The sequence below is a fragment of the Macaca fascicularis genome, chromosome 13 (genome assembly GCF_037993035.2).
Source record: "Macaca fascicularis isolate 582-1 chromosome 13, T2T-MFA8v1.1".
NCBI lineage: Eukaryota > Metazoa > Chordata > Mammalia > Primates > Cercopithecidae > Macaca > Macaca fascicularis.
Window position 1 is genome coordinate 1,304,731 of NC_088387.1, and position 13,967 is coordinate 1,318,697.

The window sequence follows — 13,967 nt, forward strand, 5'->3', positions numbered from 1 at the left end:
TTCTTCCTTCTGGTGGGTTCATGGTCTTGCTGTCAGGAGTGAAGCTGCAGACCTCTGTGGTGAGTGTTACAGCTCTTAAAGGTAGCATGTCTGGAGTTGTTCGTTCTTCCCGATGGGTTCGTGGTCTCACCGGCTTCAGGAATGAGGCTGCAGACCTTCATAGTGAGTGTTAACAGCTCATAAAGGCAGCGTGGACCCAAAGAGTGAGCAGCAGCAAGCTTTATTTCAAAGAGCAAAAATATAAAGCTTCCACACTGTGGAAGGGCACCCAAGGGGGTTGCTGCTGGCTGGCTCTGGCAGCCTGCTTTTATTTCCTTATCTGGCCCCACCCACATCCTGCTGATTGGTCCATTTTACAGAGAGCTGATTGGTCCATTTTGGCAGAGTGCTGATTGGTGCGTTTACAATCCTTGAGCTAAACACAGAGTCACAGAGTGCTAGTTAGCTAGATGCAGAGTTAGCTAGCTACAGAGTACCAATTGATGTATTTACAAACCTTGAGCTAGATACAGAGTGCTGATTGGTGTATTTACAAACCCTGAGCTAGACACAGAGTGCTGATTGGTGCATTTACAATCCTTGAGCTAAACACAGAGTCACAGAGTGCTAGTCCTCCAGTTCTCCACTAGGTTAGCTAGATACAGAGTACCAACTGGTGTATTCACAAACTTTGAGCTAGACACAGAGTCCTGATTGGTGCATTTACAATCCTTGAGCTAGACACAGTCACAGAGTGCTAGTCCTCCAAGTCTCCACTAGGTTAGCTAGATACAGAGTACAAATTGATGTATTCACAAACCCTGAGCTAGACACAGAGTGCTGATTGGTATATTTACAAACCCTGAGTTAGACACAGAGTGCTGATTGGTACATATACAATCCTCCTGCTAGATATAAAAGTTCTCCAAGTCCCCATCCAGTTCAGGAGACCAGCTGGCTTCACCCAGTGGATCCTACACCAGGGCTGCAGGCCGAGCTGCCCGCCAGCCCCGAGCCACGCCTGCACTCCTCAGCCCTTGGGCTGTGGATGGGACCGGGCGCCAGGGAGCAGGGGGCGGTGCCCACTGGGGAGGCTCAGGCCGCGCTGGAGCCCACCGCAGTCGGGGAGCTCAGACATGGCCGGCTGTAGGTCCTGAGCCCTGCCCCGCGGGGAGGCAGCTAGGGCCCTACGAGAATTTGAGTGCAGCACTGGCCAGCAGGCACTGCTGAGGGACCGGGCGCAACCTCCGCAGCTGCTGGCCCAGGTGCTAAGCCCCTCACTGCCCTGGGCCCGTGGCACCAGCTGGCGGCTCCGTGTGGGGGGCCTGCTGAGCCTGAGCCCGCTGGAACTCACACTGGCCCGCCAGCGCAGCCCCGGTTTGGCGCCTCTCCCTCCACACCTCCCGGCAAGCAGAGGGAGGCGGCCCCTGCCTCAGCCAGCCCAGAGAGGGGCTCCCACGGTTCCGTGGCAGGCTAAAGGGCTCCTCAAGCGCCACCAGAGTGGACGCTGAGGCCGAGGAGGCGCTGAGAGTGAGGGCTGTTAGCACATTGTCACCTCTCAATATCGGCTCACTGCAACCTCTGCCTCCCAAATTCAAGCGATTCTCCTGCCTCAGCCTCCCAAGTAGCTGGGACTACAGGCATGTGCCACCACCACACCCAGCTAATTTTTATATTTTTAGTTGAGACAGGGTTTCACCATGTTGGCCAGGATGGTCTGGATCTGACCTCGTGATCTGCCCGCCTGAGCCTCCCAAAATGCTGGGATTACAGGTGTGACCCACCGTGCCCAGCCTTAAATAATTTTTTCTTATTAAAAAGAGCTCTATAGTTAAAATCAGCTTAATTTATATCTATCTATCACCCCAACCTATACGTATATTTAAAAGGTCTTTATGTTTTTTCTCTTCTTGGATCTTACTTTTTTGAAGAAAAAGGGTTTTCTTCTTCTCTGTCAACTCAATTGTTTTTCTCCGTTTTATGTTTTTGCCACTCTTGATGTCAGCATGAGAGAACCTAAGATAAATTCTAACAGCCTGGGAATTCTGGGAAAAAGCAGAGGAGGCACCACAAACCCCATTCTGAGAAAAACCTCTGTTTTTTTCATGGAACGCCAGAATTGAAAAAAAAAAAAATAGATTCCTCTCAAAATCTAAGACTCTGTTCTGTTGTGACTTGTGTTATCCGATGGCTTTTACTTTTGGCGGTATCAAAAATTACTTTGCATTATGGGAGAGCTTTTAGCCTTGCTGTGTAATAACTAGGTAGGAAATATACTTTAAGGGATGGCTAATGGCAGTTATGGAGGGATACTGGCTCTTTGAATGCTTGGCTCAGAGAAGCATGCTCTTGGCCGCCTGGAAGATATGGAAGCATCCCCACCCCACCCCGCACTGAGAGATGAGAATCCCATAGAGGATGGGCTGGTTACAAAATGGGCTGATTGGCTTTGGGTTGCCTTGCAGTGAAATGCCTGGTAGGAGCATTGCATGATCTTCTCGCACAGTATTTCCCTCCTTTCGGGGGATCCAGGAACCAGAATAAAATGGCACCCTTAATTTTGGGGATTTGTTTGCCTTCCAGTGTGGGGAAAAGGAAGAGAGATCAGCCTGTTACTGTGTCTATATAGAAAGAAGTAGACATAAGAGACTCCATTTTGTTCTGTATTTGAGATGCTGTTAGTCTGTGACCCTACCCCCAACCTTGTCCTTGCAAGAGACATGTGCTGTGGTAACTCAAGGTTTAATGGATTTTGGGCGTGTAGGGTGTGACTTTGTTCCTAGATAAGCTAGGTATTGTCTAAGGTTTCTCCCCATGTGATAGACTGAAACTATGCTGCCAAAAGGTTTATGGAGATGTTTGCATATGCATCTCAAGGCACAGCTTTGTCCTTTGAACTTATTCATGTCACAGAGGTTTTTGTTCATATGTCTTACTGCCGATTTCCTCTTTTTTCTTTGATCCTATTGTCCTGCCACTCCCCTGTCTTTAAGATGGTAAAGATAATTATCAATAAATACTAAGGGAACTCAGAGACCTGGGCTGGCGTGGGTCCTCTGTAAACTGAGCGCCGGTCCCCTGGGCCCCGCTTTTCTTTCTCTATACTTTGTCTCTGTGTCTTATTTCTTTTCTCAAGTCTCTCGTTCCACCTTACGAGAAACACCCACAGGTGTGGAGGGGCAGGCCACCCCTTCATTCCAGCTGTGCCTGCTTATTAGGCCCTAGAAAGTGCAAGCGTTCCTAGCCCTGTTCCTCCCAGGGCTCCATCCTGAAGCCAGTAATCCAGTTAAAAAACTAGCAAATGAAAAATCTTAACTACTGGATCTTCTGTCTGTCTGTGTACTGATACGTGTTGGGTGTGTAATATTTATGTATAAAAGAGCTCTGATCATTTGGCTTAGAAAAATTGGGGCTTAAATCATATTTTATCAGAAAAATAGAAACTTTAATGCCTTTTGTTCACAAGACTTTAGTAACCTTTTGGAAACAAAGATTTAAAATTATTGGTAAAAGAAAAATGTCTTAAATTTAGGCTGGGTGCAGTGGCTCACGCCTGTAATCCTAGCACTTTGGGAGGCCCAGGCGGGCGGATCATGACGTCAGGAGATTGAGACCATCCTGGCTAACACCATGAAACTCCATCTCTACTAAAAATACATAAATTAGGCCGGGCGTGGTGGCTCATGCCTGTAATCCCAGCACTTTGGGCGACCGAGGCTGGCGGATCACAAGGTCAGGAGATCGAGACCATCCTGGCTAACACGGGGAAACCCCATCTCTACTAAAAATACAAAAAATTAATCCCAGCACTTTGGGAGGCCGAGACGGGCAGATCACGAGGTCAGGAGTTCGAGACCATCGTGGCTAACACGGTGAAAACCCGTCTCTACTAAAAAATACAAAAAACTAGCCGGGCGAGGTGGTGGGCGCCTGTAGTCCCGGCTACTCGGGAGGCTGAGGCAGGAGAATGGCGTAAAAACCCGGGAGGCGGAGCTTGCAGTGAGCTGAGATCCGGCCACTGCACTCCACCCTGGGCGACATAGCGAGACTCTGTCTCAAAAAAAAAAAAAAAAAAATACAAAAAATTAGCTGGGCGTGGTGGCGGGCGCCTGTGGTCCCAGCTGCTCCCAAGACTGAGACAGGAGAATGGCGTGAACCCGGGAGGCGGAGGTTGCCTGAGCCGAGATCACGCCACTGCACTGCAGCCTGGGCGACAGAGCAAGACTCCATCTCGGGGGAAAAAAAAAACAAAAACAGAAAATTAGACAGGCCTGGTGGCGGGCGCCTGTAGTCCCAGCTACTGTGAGGCTGAGGCAGGAGAATGGCATGAACCCGGGAGGCAGAGATTGCAGTGAGCTGAGATTGTGCCACTGCATTCCAGCCTGGGCAACTGAGCAAGACTCCATCTCAATAAAAAAAACTATTGATCCCCAAATGCTCAGGGAGACTGATTTGAGTAATGATGAAACTCTGGTCTCCCGCACAGTGGGCTCTGCGTGAATTACTCTTTCTCTATTGCAATTCTCTTGTCTTGATAAATCAGCTCTGTCTATGCAGCAGGCAAGGTGAACCCACTGGATGGTTACACCAGGATGGGGTAGGGGGCAGTGAAGATACCATTGGTGAATGGGGACTGTTAGGCCTTCAACGCCTGCCATCAGAACCTTCCTCAGCCTCCCCTCCTGGCTGTCCCGGAAGCACCCCAAACACTCTTCTCTGCTAACTCCTCAGTCCAAGAATGGACCCGTGTCACAACCTGAGAGCCCAGGACAGTCCAGAGGGAGTCCCATGGGCAGGTGGCCCATCGCGATCTGCAAATATGTCAATCTTTTGGTAAAAGGGCAACAGAAGAGAGTTTGTTGGGGCAGATGCCCTAGGTCAAGTAGTAACTGTCCCTTTCCTTTTGACCCAAAGGTGACAGTGTCGGAAGGTAAACAGGTTTACTCACCCATAAGCAACCTGGCTAAAATTTTACACTAGATTTCAAAGTGTATTAAATTACTATTCTGTATTCAACCTCATTAAAACAAAACTGCTAAGTTGTTTCCTTACCTTTTTAAATCTTATACTTAAGCACCTTATTGACAGAAAAAAAAAATTATAAACTGTCTTGGTATGAAATGGACTGCTGGTTCCAAGGCATTTAGGAATTTTACTGTAGCTAAAGAGTTATGCGATTTTAGACCTTCTTAATAAAAGTAACTGTTTCTCCAAAGAGAGATTATGCTTTCCTGGGAACCGAAATTTAGGTCTCTCCTATCCAGCCTGTCCGATTTTAGTTTGGATGAATGAGGTTTTATTTCATCTGGAAGGCAATGAAAAAGAAATGTGTATGTAACAGAAAGCAGTATTTGACACCGTGTTGAGCCAGGCTTTTTTTTTTTTTTTTTTTTTTTAAATACAGAATCTCACTCTGTTGCCCAGGCTGGATCTTGGCTCCCTGCAACGTCTGCTTCCCAGGTTCAAGCAATTCCCATACCTCAGCCTCCTAAGTAGCTGGGATTACAAGCATATGCCACCATGCCCAGCAAATTTTTTGTATTTTAGTAGAGATGGAGTTTTACCATGTTGCCCAGGCTGGTCTCGAACTCCTGACCTCAGGCAATCCACCTACCTCAGCCTCCCAAAGTGCTGGGATTGCAGACATGAGCCACTATGCCCTCTCTCTAAAAACATGTTTAGAAGGAGCCAGTGAGGCCTGCGCAAGCCCCAACCCATTGGTGGTTTGGGGTTGCTATCTGCCTCATAAAGTAGAGTGGAGGGTTTGTCTTCTCCTCTAAAAAAGCCTCCTATATAGTTGGCCTTGGCATCTGCCAGGAATAGAAGGGCAGGACTTGAGGCCTCCTGGGTCTGGGTTTTCAGTTGAGGTCGAGAGTGAATACAGTGATTGTAACCAGAAAACCCGGAGTGGGGTGTAGTTGCCTCTGGAACTCATCACTGTTAACTCAGCCTGGACTTTGTGACAGTTAGAGAAGTGGTTTTCTTAATAATAATAATTTTTTAAAAGGAGCACTTTGGCCGGGTGCAGTGGCTCACGCCTGTAACCCCAGCACTTTGGGAGGCTGATGCAGGCAAATCACCTGAGGTCAGGAGTTCAAGACCAGCCTGGCCAACATGGTGAAACCCCATCTCTACTAAAAATACAAAAATTAGCCAGCTGTGATGGTGCATGCCTGTAATCCCAGCTATTCGGGAGGCTGAGGCAGGAGAATTGCATGAACTTGGGAGGCAGAGGTTATAATGAGCCAAGATGGTGCCATTGCGCTCCAGCCTGGGCTACACAGGGAGACTCTGTCTCCAAAACAAACAAACAAACAAAAAAAACCAAAAAAGTACTTTGTGGGTTTGATTTTATATGTATACATAAATTTTCTACCAATAGCCTATAAACCAAATGAATCCTCAGAAACTCCAGCTGAGCCTCTCTAATGCAGCCATTTTCTCCATCTCTGCTGCCTCTTTCCCATCAGTACATAAACACAATTGAGTTCATCTTCAAAAAAGGCTTTGGGGATAAAAGTCTTTAAAAAGAGGCTTTAACTCTTCCCCTTTCTAGATACCACTTCTCTTTTCACAGCTAATACTTTTTTTTTTTCTTTTGAGACGGAGTCTCGCTCTGTCACCCAGGCTGGAGTGCAGTGGCCGGATCTCAGCTCACTGCAAGCTCCGCCTCCCGGATTTATGCCATTCTCCTGCCTCAGCCTCCCGAGTAGCTGGGACTACAGGCGCCCGCCACCTCGCTCGGCTAGTTTTTTTGTATTTTTTAGTAGAGACGGGGTTTCACCGTGTTCGCCAGGATGGTCTGGATCTCCGGACCTCATGGTCCGCCCATCTCGGCCTCCCAAAATGCTGGGATTACAGGCTTGAGCCACAGCGCCCGGCCCACCTTGTCAATTTCTACCCCCAAAAAATGCCTGATGGGATTTTGATTGGGACTGCATTAAATCTTTAAATTAATTTGGGGAGAACTGATGTCTTAGCAATATGGAGTCTTCCCAACTCATGAGCATAGCATACTCTTATTTATTTATTCTTCTATTTAACTTTCTCAGCCTTTTTTTTTTTTTTTTTTTTTTTTTTTTTTAGCTTTAGTGTACAGGTCTTCCATGATTTTGTTTAATTTATCCATAAGTGTTTTTCTGATTTTTGGTCCCGTTGCAAGTGGTGTTTTAAATTTTTCAGTTTCCAATTCTTCAATGCTACTATATAGAAATAAAATAGTTGTTGTTTTTTTTGTTTTGTTTTGTTTTGTTTTTGAGACAGAGTTTTGCTCTTGTTGCCCAGGCTGGAGTGGGCTCACCGCAACCTCTGCCTCCTGGGTTCAAGCAGTTTTCCTCAGCATCCCGAGTAGCTGGAATCACAGGCATGTGCCACCACATCCGGCTAGTTTTGTATTTTTTAGTAGAAACAAGGTTTCTCCATGTTGGTCAGGCTGGTCTCGAACTCCTGACCTCAGGTGATCCGCCCGCCTTGGCCTCTCAAAGTGCTGGGATTATAGACGTGAGCCACCGCACCCGGCTTAAATATAATAGTTTTTATGTTGATTTTGTATTCCACAGTCTTTCTTTTTTTTTATTTTATTTATTATTATTATTATTTTTTTTTTTGAGACAGGGTCACACTCTATCGCCCAGACCGGAGTACAATGGCACGATCTTAGCTCACTGCAAACTCCGCCTCCCAGGCTCAAGTGGTTCTCCTGCCTTAGCCTCCTGAGTAGCTGGCATTACAGGCACGTGCCACCATGCCCAGTTAATTTTTGTATTTTTAGTAGAGACAGAATTTCACCATGTTGTCCAGGCTGGTCTCAAACTCCTGACCTCAAATGATCCACCTGCCTCGGCCTCCCAATGTGCTGGGATTACAGGCGTGAGCCACCACGCCGGGCTGTCCCACAATCTTTCTATTAGTTCTAATAGCTTATTTTGATAAATTCCTTAGGTTTTTTATATACACAGTTATGTTTTCTGCCAATAAAGACAGTTTTGCTTCCTCCTTTCCAGTCTGTATGTATGAGTCCATTTTCTGTTGCTTATAACAGAATACCTGAAGTTGGGTGATTTATAAAGAAAAAGAAGGTGATGGTGACACTAACAGCTTAGACTTCACCACTATGCAGTATATTCATGTGACTTAGCTGCACTTGTACCCCTTACATTTATACACACTTTTAAAGGGAAAAAAAGAAAAAAGATTTGTTTCTTATAGTTATGGAGGCTCAGAAGTCCAAGGTTGAGGGTGTATATCTGGTGAGAGCCTTCTTGCTGATGGAGACTACCGAGTCCTGAGGTGGCCACAGGGTGTCCCATGGCGAGGGAGCTGAACATACTAATGTGCTATGCTCAGGTCTCTCTTCCTCTTGTTAAGCCGCCTATTTCACTCTGATCATAACCCATTACTTCATTAACCCTTTAATATATTGATCTATGAATTAATCTATTCATGGGGATAGAACCCACTTGATCCAACCACCCCCAAAGGCCCCACCTCTCAACACTGCCACATTCGAGATCAAGTTTCAACATGGGTTTTCAAGAGGGCATTCAAGCCATAGCACTGTACTTGTTTCTTTTTCTTGCTTTATTTCACTGACTGGAACCTTCCGTACAATGTTGGATAGAAGTGGTGAGAGCAAACACCCTTCACTTGTCCCCAGTTTTCACGACAAAGCATTCAAACTTTACCCTTTTCCAGCCGTGTTCCTCTAATGTAGAGCCACAGCTCTGACCGTCTCCTTCTACCCTTTTCCAGTCATGTTCCGCTAATGTAGAACTACAGCTCTGACCATCTCCTTCTACCCTTTTCCAGCCATGTTCCTCTAATGTAGAACTACAGCTCTGACCGTCTCCTTCTACGCTTTTCCAGCCTTGTTCCTCTAATGTAGAACTACAGCTCTGACCGTCTCCTTCTACCCTTTTCCAGCCTTGTTCCTCTAATGTAGAGCTACAGCTCTGACCGTCTCCTTCTACCCTTTTCCAGCCTTGTTCCTCTAATGTAGAACCACAGCTCTGACCATCTCCTTCTACCCTTTTCCAGCCTTGTTCCTCTAATGTAGAGCTACAGCTCTGACCGTCTCCTTCTACCCTTTTCCAGCCATGTTCCTCTAATGTAGAGCTACAGCTCTGACCGTCTCCTTCTACCCTTTTCCAGCCTTGTTCCTCTAATGTAGAGCTACAGCTCTGACCGTCTCCTTCTACCCTTTTCCAGCCTTGTTCCTCTAATGTAGAACTACAGCTCTGACCATCTCCTTCTACCCTTTTCCAGCCTTGTTCCTCTAATGTAGAGCTACAGCTCTGACCGTCTCCTTCTACCCTTTTCCAGCCATGTTCCTCTAATGTAGAGCTACAGCTCTGACCATCTCCTTCTAGGTAAAATGAGCAACTGGATGCACCACTCAAAGTTTTGCCCACTCGGAAGATTTCCTTTGATCACTGTTCTCAGGACCACCTTGAGTGGGGTTATAGCAGTATGTGATGCAGAAACATCTGTAACAAGGAACCAGACTTGAATTTCTTTTTTTTTTTTTTTTTTTCTGAGGCAGGGTCTCACTGTCGCCCAGGCTGGAGTGCAGTGGAATAATCACCACTCACTTCAGCCTCAACCTCCCAGGCCCCAGTGGTCCTCCCACTTCAGCCTCCCAGATAGCTGGGATCACAGGTGCATTCCACTGCACCTGGCTATTATTATTATTATTATTATTATTATTATTATTATTATTATAGTTTTGTATAGATGGGGTCTTACGATGTTGCTCAGTCTATTTTCAAACTAGTGGCTCAAGCAATCCTCCCGGCTCGGCCTCCCACAGTGCTGGGATTACAGATGTAAGCCACTGTGCCCAGTCAGACTTGAAATTTTTTTTTTTAATTTTTTCCTCCTTGGTCAAGTGGTGATAGAGGATTCCCTGTGAGGCCATAGATGTGGGCGACAGAGAACAGGCAATGTAGCAGGAGTAGTTACTCAGAGAACTTGGCTTCAGCATTTAGGACCTGTCAGACCCAATCTCATTTATACCATTTCCATTTCATAATGAGTCCATCATTAAGTAGATGGAGTACAACTTTCTGGCTCCATGAGTCATATAATACCCAATTTAATTTATCATTAATAAATAATGATATTTAGGCTCAGCTCAGGACACTTGATAATTTGGTGGCCCACAGCCAAGGGCTTTAGTGTCCACTAAGGCAAGTGACATGCTCGAAGCTGTATCTCAAAAGGAAAGTAGTTACCTGCAGAAGACAGTATTGTGTTTCTTCTGATTTCATCTCGAGGCCTCTTTCTGGATAGTGGCTATAAATTCTAGCCCTGTCCTGACTCCAGGGCCCCAGGAGAGGTGGCCATGGATGTTTGCAGTGCACCACTGACACGATACTTCATCATCTGGCAGATGGCCTGATTCTTAAGTGTCTGACCCATGACCAGGTGTCCGCCTCACAGGAAACTTGTTGATCCTGGCAGACACCTGTGTGGCTCTTGTCTGACTTGTGTCCAGTTTATTCCTACCAAGATAGCCACTCTGCAGGAGAACCTCACTGGAAGGAGAGTTGGGTTCAGGTGTGATGGTCAGGTGAGTTGCAGAGGAGGCAACACAGCAAAACACATGAAGTAACAGAGGCAGTGTATTGCTTACAGATCTTTTACAGTGAAGAGGGCAGTTACTGCCTCTCAGGGCCAGTGGGGAGAGGAGAGCCGGCCAGGACACACGGGCTTAGCTGGGGAGCGGGAAGTGAGAGAGAAAGCAAGGGGCCTGAGGGCTGATGTCTGTATTGGGTCCAGGCCATTACCCAAGCAGGTTTCCTGAGAGGAGGTTTTTGTTTTGTTTTGTTCTGTGGCGGCGGGGGGCGGGGGTTGATTTTGGTTTTGTTTCTTTTTTTTTTGAGACGGATTCTCACCCTGCCACCTAGGCTGGAATGCAGTGGTGCCATCTTGGCTCACTGCAACCTCCACCTTGCGGATTCAAGAGATTCTCATGCCTCAGCCTCCCGAGTAGCTGGGATTACAGGTGCCTGCCACCACACCTGGCTAATTTCTGTATTTTTAGTAGAGATGGGGTTTTGCCATGTTCCCCAGGCTGGTCTCAAACTCCTAACCTCAGGTGATCCTCCTGCCTCAGCCTCCCAAAGTGCTGGGATTCTAGGCATGAGCTGCGGGTTTTTGGTTTTTTGAAACAGGATCTCATTCTGTTGCCCAGGCTGGAGTGCACTGGCACTATCACAGCTCACTGCACCCTCTACCTCTCAGGCTCAAGCAATCCTCCCACCTCAGCCTCCTAAATATCTGGGATCACAGGAGTGTGCCACCATGCCTAGCTAATTTTTTTTTTTTTTTTTTTTTTTTTTGAGACGGAGTCTTGCTCTGTCACGCAGGCTGGAGTGCAGTGGTGCGATCTCGGCTCACTGCAAGCTCCGCCTCCTGGGTTCACGCCATTCTCCTGCCTCAGCCTCCCGAGTAGCTGGGACTACAGGCACCCACCACCTCGCCCGGCTAATTTTTTTGTATTTTTACTAGAGGCCGGGTTTCACCGTGTTAGCCAGGATGGTCTTGATCTCCTGACCTCGTGATCTGCCCGCCTCAGCCTCTCAAAGTGCTGGGATTATAGGCTTGAGCCACCGCGCCCGGCAACCTAGCTAATTTTTAAATTATTTTTGGTAGAGACAGGGTCTCGCTATGTTGCCCAGGCTGTCTCGAACTCCTTGCCTCAAGCAGTCCTCCCATCTTAGCCACTCACACTGTTGGGATTACAGGCGTGAGCCACTGAGTCCACTAGGAGTTCTAATTGGTAAGTTTAGAGCAAGCAGGCACAAGTACCATGGGGTCATGCTGTGACTCAGAGGTGGTCACTGCAGCATGTCCATGTGGGGCGAGGGGGTTGGTGGAGCAAGTCACGTAGGTAGTATCTAGGTGTCCACAGGGAAATGGTCATCAGGAGGTGGTTGTACAAGGCAGGTATCTAGATTGATCACATTGAGGAACCAGGAGGAGGTGGAGAACTGGAAACTGTGTCAAGGGTGACTGAGTCCTGCTTTTTATATGAGAAAGGCTAACGTATATTTAAAATGGATGCTGAGGCAACATACAATTGTAAAAATTTCACCAGGTGCAATGGCTCATGCCTCTAATCCCCACACTTTGGGAGGTCAAAGCTGGAGGATCACTTAAGCCCAGAAGTGTGAGACCAGCCTGGGCAACATAGCAAGACATTGTCTCTACAAAAAAAAAAAAATTTAAGTTAGCCAGTCATGGAGGCACATGCCTGTAGTCCCAGCTACGTGGGAGGCTGAGGTGGGAGAACGGCTTGAGTCCAGGAGATCAAGGGTGCAGAGAGCCGTGCTTGCACCACTGCAGTCCAGCCTGGTGAGACAGACTGAGACCCTACCTCAGAAAAAGAAAAGAAAATATCCTGAGTCACAAATGCCCTGAATACACCTAACTACAGGACATCATAGCTTAGAGTAGCCTACCTTGAACATGCTCAGAACACTTCCACTGGTCTACATCTGGGCAAAGTGATCTGTCCATACCGCCCACCGTACAGTATCGGTCATCCAGCCTAGTGACCCTGTGGCTGGCAGAACTACACTGATCTGTCCATACCGCCCACCGTACAGTATCGGTCATCCAGCCTAGTGACCCTGTGGCTGGCAGAACTACACTGATCTGTCCATACCGCCCACCGTACAGTATCGGTCATCCAGCCTAGTGACCCTGTGGCTGGCAGAACTACACTGATCTGTCCATACCGCCCACCGTACAGCATCGGTCATCCAGCCTAGTGACCCTGTGGCTGGCAGAGCTGCACTCACTGCTGCTGCCCAGCATCATGAGAGAACCTCCCACCACGTATCACTCAGCCAGGGAAAGATTAAAATCCAGCATTCCATATACAGCTGCTACTGAATACACATCTCTTTCACATCATTGGTAAAGTAAAAACATTTAAGTTGAACCTTCATGAGTCAGGGACTGTCATGACAATATCATCTTTTGTTCTGGGCCCCACTCAAAACTAATAGCCTTTTAAGTTATTCAGAAAATGGGTCAGAGAAGAATATTCAAATGAGGTATACATTGCCTCCAAAATCCAAACCCACTGGGCATTGTACCTCTTTCTTAATGGTAGTAAGGCACAGCTTAACATGCCCCAGACAATTAGGCCCCCCAGAAGTTTCACTGAATGTTTGTGGGATTTGTCACCCTCTGGCACACATATGTCTCATCAAGGTGGCTAGAATAGTTACTACTTCTAATCAACATACTATCAACATATTAGATGAGTGTGATGTCCTGTGGAGTAGAGGAGAGGACAAGGTCTCCGCAAACTAGATGATGACAGATGACTGCGAACTGGTACAGTCCTGAGTTTGGATGACAAATAGGTATTGCTAACCCTGTCAGCTCAAAGCAAACTGCTTTTGATGGTCTTTACTAAAAAGTACTGAGGATAAAAGCATTCATCAGATCAACAGCTGCATACTTTGCTCTAAGGGATGCACTGATTTGCTTCATGAATGAAGGCACACCTAGAATAGCAGCTGCAATTGGAGTCACAACCTAACTGAGTTTGTAATAATCCACGCCATTCTCTTGGATCCGTATTGGATCTGCACAGGCTAGAGAGCTAAGCTGAATGGAAATCATCAGCTCTGTGTCTTTCAAATCATTGATTAGTGGTGGCACTAATTTCTGCAATCTCTCCAGGAATGCAATGCTGCTTTTGGCTTACTGCTTTTATAGGTAGAGGCTAATATTTATATGGTTTGTCTTTTTTTTTTTTTTTTTTTTTTTGAGTGGAGTTTCGCTCTTTTTGCCGAGGCTGGAGCGCAATGGCACTATCTCAGCTCATCGCAACCTCTGCCTCCCGGGTTCAAGCGATTCTCCTGCCTCAGCCTCCTGAGTAGCTGGGATTACAGGCATGCACCACCACGCCAGGCTAATTTTGTATTTTTAGTAGAGACGGGGTTTCTCCACATTGGTCAGGCTGGTCT